The following is an 11,903-nucleotide window of genomic DNA, read 5'->3' on the forward strand; positions in this document are numbered from 1 at the left end:
AATCGAATAATTTGCAAAACTTGCATTCTAGAAGTTTTTAGTATGAAATTATTTTGGAATATTAATTAGGAGATCTTAAATGGTAATTTGACCAATTTTAAGTTCATGGACAAAATTAGGACATGGAAGGAATTTTTGAAAGTTTAGTAAGGAGGGCATTTTGGTCATTTGGTTATTAACATTAATAAAAGGTAAAAAGATGATAAAATTGTATCATCTTCTTCAAGTTACCAGCAGAACCTTACCTCTCTCCATAGCTGGGGTTTCTTCAACTTTCAAGCTTCATAGTAAGTGATTCCAATCCCGCTTTTAATGATCTTTACGTTTTGAAGTCCCGATAGCTCGATAAAGCTTATGCTAGCAATAATTTAAGTTAGGAATCAAATTTGGAAAAATACCCATAGGTGAAATTTGTGTATTTTGATGTTTTATGATGGAATATGAGGTTTTAAATTATGTTAGACAACTTGTGCTACTTGGTTTTAAGTGAAAGCGAGTAAAAGGCTTAATCGGTAAAAATACCTAATAGTCATAAGTACATGTTAGTGTGTGAATTTGATGTTGCCATAGAAGGAAAAATGATCAGCATGTCATAAAACATAAGAAAATAGGATGAAGTTTAATTTACGAGCCTTGGGGCAAAAGTGCAAATATGTGAAAGTTTAGGGGCAAAATGTAATTTTGCCAAAGTTTGAGTAAAGGGTCGTTTTGATAAATGTTGATATTAAATAAGCTAAATTTGCTATTATAGATCAAGAAGAGCGAAATTCGAGAGTAGATCGGGGAAAAGAAAAAGTAAAGGACTAAATTGTAAAGTTTAGTCACATTTTGTATCGAGGTAAGTTTACAGTAAATAAATGCAATATTCTTTTATTTTACATTATTATTGTCAATTTCAGCATTTATATATTTATGTTATGAAAATATTTAAAGTCGAATTTAAGGTGAAGTGACAGAGGAAAAGTGTTAGAAAGCCGGTTGAACCCTAGGAATGTTAGGATATTAGGGTTGACAGAGATGAACGAAATGAGCCATGTAAGTCCATATTAGAAATATGGCTTTGGAGACAGGATTGAGCCATGTAAGTCCATATTATATATGGCATTGGAGACAGAATAATTCATGTAAGTCCATGTCAAAGACATGGCATTGGCGAGATATTGATAGACAGAAGCGACCCTAGTATCCTTAGTATTCCGAGTGGTTCAACGGGTCAGGATACGAGTTAAATTACAGTGAATTAACAGCAAAGGAAAAGTAGATTATACTTATGAAAAGGAAAGGTCGTAAGAAAGAAGGTAAGGGAATAAAGAAGAAGATAGAAATTGAGAAGTAAAGAAATTTATGATGTTAGATGATATTATGCATAATTATCCATTATGTTGAATGTTGTGATTTGTTTGCTTGTAAGCTTACTAAGCCTAGTGCTTAATCGCTTTATTTTCTTCTTCTTATAGTACTTATCTAGCCACTCGGGATCGAAGGAAACGTCGGAGGCCGATCACACTATCAAAGAAATAACTCGGTATAATTAGGCGTTTTGTTTTGTGTATGGCATGTATAGAAACTTAGCCACTTTTGGTATAATATGAACAATGAATCATGTGTAAATACTTGCTAGTGATTAGCTAATAAAATGGCCGATGATATGCATGTTTATTAATATGTATGATTGAATGGTGATTATCACATGAAAATTATGAAAATGTGAAAGTAACCTAAAACAGATTCAAGTAACAGCAATGACGTAACTTTGAAAAATCACTAAAATTGCATAAACATAGTTTGAAGATGAATAATATATGAAATTAAATCTTATTATGTCTATTTTCTTATGGAATAAGAAAAATAGGTAAAGGTATTATATTTCATGATATATCTGAGTTTTAGTGAAACAGGGTCAGAGCGATTTCTGGAACCCCTGTTTCAACTTTGGAAATTCACCATAAATTGTACAAAACTAATTAGAAGGTATACTTTATATGGTTATAATCCTTGTTGAGTCTAGTTTTAAGTGAAACAAACGGCTTAGTGATATGAATTTTTTACAGGAAGAAACATGGTTCGTAGTAAAAAGAGGTTAGTGTAGTCGAGTTTTGAAATAGGGGAAACTTTAACTAATAAACTGTACTAATTGGCCAAGTCAAAAATCTATGAAAAAAATTAGTAGATAGATATATGAGTCTAGTTTTAGGAAAAATTTACGGATCTTAATTTCGAGTTTCGGAACTCAAGATATGAATTTTAGGCGACTCTGACGCAGAATGGCATACATTCGAAATGCTTAAATAAACAATTTAAACCTATTTAAGGGATAGAATAAGTTTAGTAATGCCTCGTGCTCGATTCTGGAAACAGTCTCGGGTAAGGAGTGTTACAATGTCAATGACTTAGCAATAGTATTCAATTCATGGTCAACAAGAACATTTCCAATGAAGTCATCATTCTCAATAACAAGGGCCTCCACATCCAGCATGAACAATCTTATTAAAGGTTCTGATTATATTTACTATTTTTGACATAATGTCTAGAATTATCTATAGCCTCTCTCTAACCTATAAATAGGAGGATAATGCACTTCAACGCACTCGAACCCACGTCCTACTGTGTAACACCCCCTACCCGTATCCATTGCCGGAATAGGTACGAGGCATTACCGGAGTTTACTGAATATTTTTAGATAATTCTGAGTCATTTATTATTCATATTTTGAAAATAATCATAACGTCTCTTTATTGGGCCCTCGAAGCCCCAAACATACATTAAAAACCAACCGGAATTAAATCGAGATCATAAAAAAAATTTCGCAAAATCTTAAATTTTATTTTCATCTAAGTACTTACTATTTCAATGCTTCTTATAATTAAACATGTTACCATTCAATCAATAGCTTGACCCTTGTCTAAGCGTCAAGCCACATCATTGTTAGTATACTTGCACATATTTCATATAAATTCAACATTGATATACTTATTTTCTCGACATGTCACACTTGAGTTTAATAATTGTCTTTACTTACATAATTTCCTTGTATCAACATATCAAAGATAATCATATATATACATGTCATGAAACATATCATTCTCTTACCGTTTCTTCATAAGTATATATCAATTATTTCATTATATCAATATTTCATGCTCCATCATTTCCATATATTTTATGTATATTTATTCCGGTAAAGTTTATATCAAACTTAACATAAATTATATTCCATGTACTTATTCTTATTTCGTTTATCTATCTTCATAATTATTTCATACAACTATTTTGTACATATATTTCCATATGACCAGTTCTTGTAAACATTTCGCACAACCATTTTATATAACCATTCGTCATCTGATGCATATTACCTGAATATCAATTGTTCAATAGATGTCATCGCGTCTCCCATCCACGGTCTTATTTATCTTTGACATGATGCCATAGTGTCTTTCAACTATGGTCTTACTCATTTTCTTTCATGTTGCCATGATATCTTTCAACCATGGTCTTATTCATTTCATATCACGTTGCCATGGTATCTTTCAACCATGGTCTTATTCATTTTCTGTCATGTTGCCATGGTATCTTTCAACCATGGTCTTATTCATTTCATATCACGTTGCCATGGTATCTTTCAACCATGGTCTTACACATTTCATATCAGGTTGCCATGGTATCTTTCAACCATGGTCTTACACATTTCATTTCAACCATGGTCTTACACATTTCATATCAGGTTGCCATGGTATCTTTCAACCATGGTCTTACACATTTCATATCAGAGAGCACACTCCCATGAACCTTATCCTTACGGTGGGATTACCGGTCAAGCTAAATCACGTAATATAAACTCATAGAGTATTGTCGGGATTACCGGTCAAAGCTAAATCCGCAACGTTAATTACTCTAATGAGCTTGGATCTAAATTACCATCAAAGCTAAATTCAGACCCTAATTCGGATTACCCGTCTAGGCTAAATCCATTTTCCACATATTCTTCGGGAGGGCTATATCAGGGTAGGATCACCCGTCCGGTTAGATCCTTTTTACTATCAATTCCTTCTCAGAGATCCATCGAAATTTCCTTTCATTCAACCGGGATTTCTTCCCTTTTTTATCAAATATATCAATGTTTCATAAATTTTCATACAATGAACTTTCAAATCATATTCACATCAATAACATACATTTCAAGCATTTAAGAATATAATTCAAGTTATACGAACTTACATAGCGAAATTGCAAAAATATCAAGATTCAGGGACATTTTGGTAATTTGCCATTTTCCCAATTTTCACTCGATCTTAAATTGACAATTTCATTCAATTTATTAATTTAGATAATAAAACAATTCATTCCCTTCAATTTGGTCATTTTGATATTTTTATAAAATTACCCCTTGAAGTTTTACTTTTATTCAATTTAGTCCTTAAGCCTAAAACATGCAAATTAGCCATGCTAGCTGAATATTCATATATATTTTCCTCCTCCTCCTCTCCATTCCACATCCTTAATGTGTATAACACATTTGGAAGTAACATCATCTATAATTTTTGTTATTTACTTTTATGAATATTCAAACTGTCCATCTGTGTCATAGTCACTAAATTATTTATATCTGGAGCTATAGAGCTCCAAATTAAGATCCAATAATTTTCCCTGAAACTAGACTCATATATCTTCTTTCCATAAAAGTTTTAGAATTTTTGGTTTAGCTAATAAGTACAGTTTATTCTTTAAAGTTACCCCTGTTCTGTTGTCTGACAGTTTTGACCCTTCTTCACTAAAAATTAATTATCTCCTTGTACAGAATTCAAATGACATTCATGTTTATTTCTATTGAAAATAGACTCATTAAATATTCTAAAAATATAAATTTAAGCCCCTAGTTATTTCTATCCAATTTTTTATGATTTTCCAAAGTCAGAACAGGGGAACCCGAATTCATTCTGACCTTGTATCACAAAATTTATTATATCTCATGATTTACAAATCCATTACTTACACCGTTTCTTCTATAAGAAACTAGACTAAACAATATTTAATCTCATATTTTATTCATCCTATCATTCGATTTTTACAATTTTTGGTGATTTTTCAAAGTTCTACTACTGCTGCCGTCTAGAACTGTTTTAGTGCAAGATATTAATTACCATGTTATAGCACCCTTATTTTCTTTTTCTACACCATTTCTCATCACTTTCTCTTATTTTCTCTTCACTAACATATCAAGAATATAGGACCTTATGTAAGAAAACTCTACTATAACATTATTTCCATGCTTTGTTAATAATACCAAACTTAAAAACATATTGAAATATTGATTACCTTTTCTTATTGACTTCAATCTTTAACTTGATTTTTCTCTCTCCTCCAGCTTCTATTTCTTGAATCCAACTTGATATTCTTGCTCCCCATCATCTCCTTGCTATCTTTGTTTCTTGATGGCTATGGAAATTCTTTCAATTTTTAGGTGAAAATAATGAATTTTTGGAGAAAGGACTAAATTGTAAGAAAAGGAAAACTTTCTTTCTTCTTCTTCTTCTCACGTTAGTTGCATGAGAAAGGTGATCATATCATCCTCCCATTTCTTTCCTTACATATATATATATATATATATATATATATATATTAAATAAAATATCATTTAAAAATCAATTTTAAAGTATTAATAAACTAATATTTATTTATTTAATTTATCTAAAATATCTCCAACATCATCATTGTCTCTAGATTTCTCTCTCTTCCAATTGACCATTTTACCCTTTGTGATCTTTTAAAATTCCATCCTTGAGTCATCACTTAATTTGGTAAAATTGTAATTTAGTCCCTCATAATTCTTCACCTATTCAATTTGGTCCTAATTCATCAATTTTCCTTGGTTTCTAGATCATTCCACCCTTAAAATATTTACACTATTAGTCCTTCAACTTTTCATATTTACACTTTAATCCTTCAAATTTTGAGTATTTACTCTTGAGCCACAAAACTTTTCTCACTTTTACAATTTAATCCTTTCTTGAATCAATATGTCATAATATACTTCCTAATATTGACATAACTCAAAATTTCCCTTTTTGTCACTTTATTTCCTTATTTTACTATATCACGGATAATATTTTATTATAAAAATTTTCGGGATATTACATACTGTATAGATAACAATATGCATATCAATCGAACTAAAACTCAATCAAAGTGAATTTTGAAGCAAAAGAATTTAGCAAAACAAAATTAAGATTCAATGATAGCTTAAAACAATAATTTTATTGCCAAAATACTTGTAGTGAAATGAAAGAACAAAAAAATCCATTGGACTTGGAGTTGTACAATCCACAACCGAAGTCTACAATATATAAACTATTGTTAAGAAGGGCCCAATGCTTTGAATTTGTTCAACGAAATTCCCAGTCCAAATCCACTTGTTTTTCTGGCCATTTTCCAATTTTCTCCTATGCCATTAACATCATCGTTGGTTCAACAGCCTAATTCTTTGCACCATAAATTTCTTTTGTTCAATTTCATCATTACTATTGATGGTAATCATAATTTAAGAGAAGGTCCTTACTACATTTTTTTAATATACCTACATTTACTCATAACCCTTCAAACTCTTAAATCGAAAGAAAATTGTGTATATTTTTTCGTTAAATTATAGAAAAATGTTCAAATTTTTATTTTAATTTCTTTATTATACTTAAATTTGAGATTTAATTTCTATACTTTAATTTCTCTTCAAACTGTTGATTCTCTTCGAAAGATAGTGGGGAGTTGCTATTGGAAGACCCCATTTCTTGTTTTGGTTATTCTCTACTCAGTATTGTGAATATTTTGTTTGAGCAACCTCCAGTCGAAATCCCATGGCTGAGGGTTCCCTTTTCGTGTTTTCTTTTTGACTGTTGGTTCATTTAATTATCTTTTTACTTTGTTTAATTCATTAATAAAGAGGCTGGCTTTTGAGATAAAAAATAATTAATATAGTTAATTTTTTAATTAAAATGTTACGTGATTATATATAATTTAAATGCTATAAAGGTCTTTAAGACTAACACATCTTTTTGTTTGCCTTACTCTTTTTCTTTATTATAAGAAAATGGACAAATTTTAGGTTTGATCCTTATATTATACTCTAATGTTTGACATAAATTGGTTCATCTACTTTTATAATGTCATTAGTTAGTTTAGATAGTTAACATTATTAATTATTTCAATTACAATGCTGACATCATTTTTAAAGAATACTATTCCAACAAAAAAAATCTATCATGATAGATTCGAATGAATATTTTAAGAAAAAATTCACATCAATATTTTCAAAATTATTTTTTGTTACACCATTGCCAAGTGATTTTTATTTTATTTTAAAATATCATAGTAATGAATTCGATGGAAGAATTTTAAAAGTGATAACAACTAGACCTTAGTTTTTAAATTTGAAAAATGCTAGGATTAAATTTCTAAATATAAAGATGGAAAGATTAAATTTCAAATATACAAAAAGCACAAAAGCTTTAACAACAACGCAATTAGCATAAGTTAAACCCAAATCACATCTAAAATAATGAACATCGTTACCATCAAATCATTATGGGTTGAAACTCAATATCTATTGAAGTTTAAATAAATATTTTACACATGCAAAATAAGATTTATAAATAAAATCTATAGCGCTGATAAAATCATAAAGGGGATGATTTGATGTAAAAGGTCTAATGAATGTCACAATAGTTGAGGTAAATGTCATAATTCTAAAAACACACACACAATAGATGTATGTTTGCAAAAAGAAAAGCACATGTCATGGATTTCTTGGACTTCCAAAGTTCCCAACTTTAGTCAAATGAAATTTCATATACCAATGTTTGATAAAAACCACATGGGGAATTGTAACTAAACATGCAGACAAATCTTTTGAATGTAAGCAATTTGGTGGGGAGGGAGGGGAATCCTTTCTGGACTTCTAAAACCTCATAAATCAAATCAAATCAAATACATTTGGTAGTTCAATTTCATTCAATCTTACATTATAAATCGGGTTTTTTATCTTAATAATATAAAAAATAAAATAAAATATTAAAATAAGTTATCTCAAAAATTAAGTACCAAAATGGTACATTTCACTTGGTGGAGGGTGGTGTATAGGCGTTACCATCCTCAATTTCTGACCCAAAATAGTAAAAAAAATAATAATTATAATGATTTAATCGATTTAGGGACCTGTTTATTCAAATTTTTCATTTTTGAATAGCTGCTGAAAAGGAAGGGAAAGGGTGCCACCTGACAGTGTGGCGGCACCAAATCTGAAATTTGGATAATTTATTTGTAAGCCATCCTTATTTGTTATTTTCTTTTTATTCCCCTTCAACTCACTATATTGTGTTTAAACAAACCATTAACCTATTTTTGTAGTTAAATAAGCCCTTTACTTATGATTTTTACTCATAAAAGCCCTATATTTTAATATTAAAGTAAATATATTTTACCCAAAGTAAAGCTATTTAAAAAATATAAACTAATTCACATCTTATGCTAATGTAAATTTGATGAGAATAATTTATTAAATAATAAAATAAAATATTTAAATTTTGAGAGTGCTTATATACATGATATTCTTAACTACTTTTTGAACTTTTGATTACTTTTTAGATTTTATGTTGATGTTAAAGTGTATAATTTTTATTGCATCAACAAAAATTAAGATAAGAGCTTGAAATTAAAATATATATATTTACTTTAATATTAAAATAGGCTTTTATGAGTAAAAACTATAAGTAAAAGGCTTATTTAACTACAAAAATAGATTATGGTTTGTTTAAACACAATATGGTGAGTTGAAGGGGAATAAAAAGAAAATAGTAAATAAGGAGGGCTTACAAGGCAATTATCCAAATTTCAAATTTGTTGCCGCCACACTGCCAGGCGTGCCACCCTTTCCCTTTCTTTTCAACAACCATTCAAAAATGAAAAATTTGTATAACAGGTCCCTAAATCTTTTAAATCATTATAATTATTATTTTTTTACTGTTTTGGTTCAGAAATTGGGCAGCACCACCCTCCACCAAGTGAAATGTACTATTTTGGTACTTAATTTTTGAGACAACCTATTTTAGTATTTTATTTTATTTTTTATATTATTAGGGTAAAAAACCCTTATAAATGATTTTGGTTTGACTTTATTTGGGTTTGGATGATATTTAGATAAAAAAATTTCAACAATGATTACTTTAAAATTTAAATTCAATCTAAATGTTTGAGAAAGAATCGACTACTACTTGATCTTTCAATCATTCAGCAATCGGTACGGTGGATTAATACTCATTGATGAGCAGAAGGATAGTGTTGGAGATAAGAGAAAAAAGCTATTTAAATGTTAGTTTGGATATTTATGATATTCGAAGTTGTTTCATGAAAAAAACCGAATTGTAACAGAGAAAGGGAAGGAAAATAAAAACTTTCAATTGCTACAAGCGATATAAACAAAAAGACTATACAACAATAATAATTTAAATAAAATTTTTTAAATAATTTAATAACTATTTATAACTTTTTAAAATTAATCTAAAATCAAACTTCCAAGTTGAATATTTGAGCCATCAAATATGTGAAATGAATCGGACAGAGACTGAGCCATCAGAGAAATTTGTTGATCTGTGTGCGCGAGTGGCGACTACATGCGTTGAAAGCCTTCATAGAATCATACATAGAGTTTCACACTCCATCCATTGAACTAAGACTTTTTTATTACAAATTGAATGTCGTCTACAAGATATGCCTTTTACCATTCTTGGACTTTGCTGTATCTTTCATACTCTTTCTTTAATTATTATTTGTTTATTTTTCTCTTTGCATCTTATCATATGATATCGTCGTCTGCGTATCTACCTACATGTGCATCACAATCACACGTATATGCTTTATACATTTACGTATATTTTATCTTTACTCAATTAATATAAATATTTTTATCAATATAAAAATTGTATATTTATATAAGTCTTACCTTTTATTTATAGGTTTGAATGCAGTTAAGCACACTATTTGTCCAATCTAAAAGTTGACATTGTGTTAAAAAAAAGAGATAAATATCAAAACTATATATTAACTTGAATTCAATGTATAATTTAATGCATGGAGTTTGATTTTGTGTGATCATACACATTAAACTTTTATTTTAGTTCATATATTTTAAAAATAAATACATTAATTTATTTTTAGAATTTGTATATGTAATATGTAAACGCATACAATAATGTTATATCGATAATGATGTTAATTATTTATGAAAATTGAATCCGATCAAAATGTCATGTATAAAATTGCATGAAATTAAAGTTCATATATTACATTACACATTGAACCAAAGCTTATGGGTAGTTTTGAGATTTATTCTTATAAAAAAGAAAACATATGTAGAAGGAGCAAACCCAAAATTAATGAAATTTTTTTACAAGTCCCTTAACACTCCATATATGATTGAATAAATCTTTTATAAATATATTTTTTACAGAATTTTTTTTCCATGCTTTTAGTTTCTATATTATGTGTAAATTGTGGATGTGGCATCTATAATCTAAATTTAATCAATTTTAGATTTTGTACATTTTGAATTTTGAAATTTCAGTCTTGACTAAATAGTATCCATTAAATTGTGCGGCAAACATTTTGTCAAATGTATAAAGCTCATGTCAGCTAACTATTTTTTATAATACTCTCTCTCGCACACAAAAAAACGTCATTTTTAGCGAATAATTTTAATGGGCTATCGTTTGAGACAAGTTTGAAATTTTAAATTTGAAAAATTATAAAGGCTAAAAATGATCAAATTGAAGAATAGAAATTAAATTCACAACTTACGCATAGTGCGAAACTAATAACAGAATTTGATTCAACGGATTTAATTACTATTTTTCAGGTAATAATTGAATTTTCAAAATTTAAGAAATGTATATAAAGTTTTAAAAGTTTTAAGTTATATATATATACTAATGAATGTTGGGTATAGTGATAAAACACATTATATTTTTAAGAAGAGACGTAAGTTTAAACTTTAAAATGACTAACTCTAAATATAGACTGTAAACAAAAAATATATATGATTAATACAAAAATACCCCTCATATAAAAAATTTAGAAATTAGAGTTAAGAAATCTCCTTAAGATAAGATTTGTGTCAAGAATGTGAGAATCCATTTCTAATTTTTAAAAAGTGATATATTATTTAATTTAGATATTTCTAGAAGGGATAATACGTGTCTCCCATGTGCCAAATGAGGTTTGGAGTTAGATTTGCTAAAATTAGGGAAGACAAATGGAGTTTTGGAATAATTATGTATGAGATTAATCAAATATTCATAATTAGGAAAGGAGTTTTTGGATTTTGACATGTTTAAGCGTATTTTTTATTTTAAAAATTAAAGATAAATTGTAGAGTTTTTTTATAATTTATAATATATATTTATAATAATCTAATTAACATGGATTTTTTAAATAAGATTATGATTAATTATCTTTAGTACTCACTTTCGAAATTGACATGAATTAAATTAAGAGAGACCAATTTATTTAATTTTAAAATTGAGAGAGATTGGAAAGATTTTGTTTACCAAACTTATTCAATTATACAGCACTAATGCATCAAATCTCATCAGAATTAGATGAGAATAATACTAAGATGAATTATCTCCTAGGAAACTCAAGTGTTGAGGGCAAGGTAGCTATTATTCACCTAAACAACCCACCACCAATACCACAAATGTGAATAATAGGCAATGGATGAAATTAGTCAACATCATTAACTCAATGCGTAAGAAAAAGAAAAATGGATTTCCACATCTTCATTCACTTGCTTCCTTCTTCGCAATTCTCATTAATTTATGGACGGAAAATAATTTCCCCCATGTTAAACGTGAGAAAGA

The sequence above is a fragment of the Gossypium arboreum genome, chromosome 13, assembly GCF_025698485.1.
Source record: "Gossypium arboreum isolate Shixiya-1 chromosome 13, ASM2569848v2, whole genome shotgun sequence".
Classification (NCBI taxonomy): domain Eukaryota; kingdom Viridiplantae; phylum Streptophyta; class Magnoliopsida; order Malvales; family Malvaceae; genus Gossypium; species Gossypium arboreum.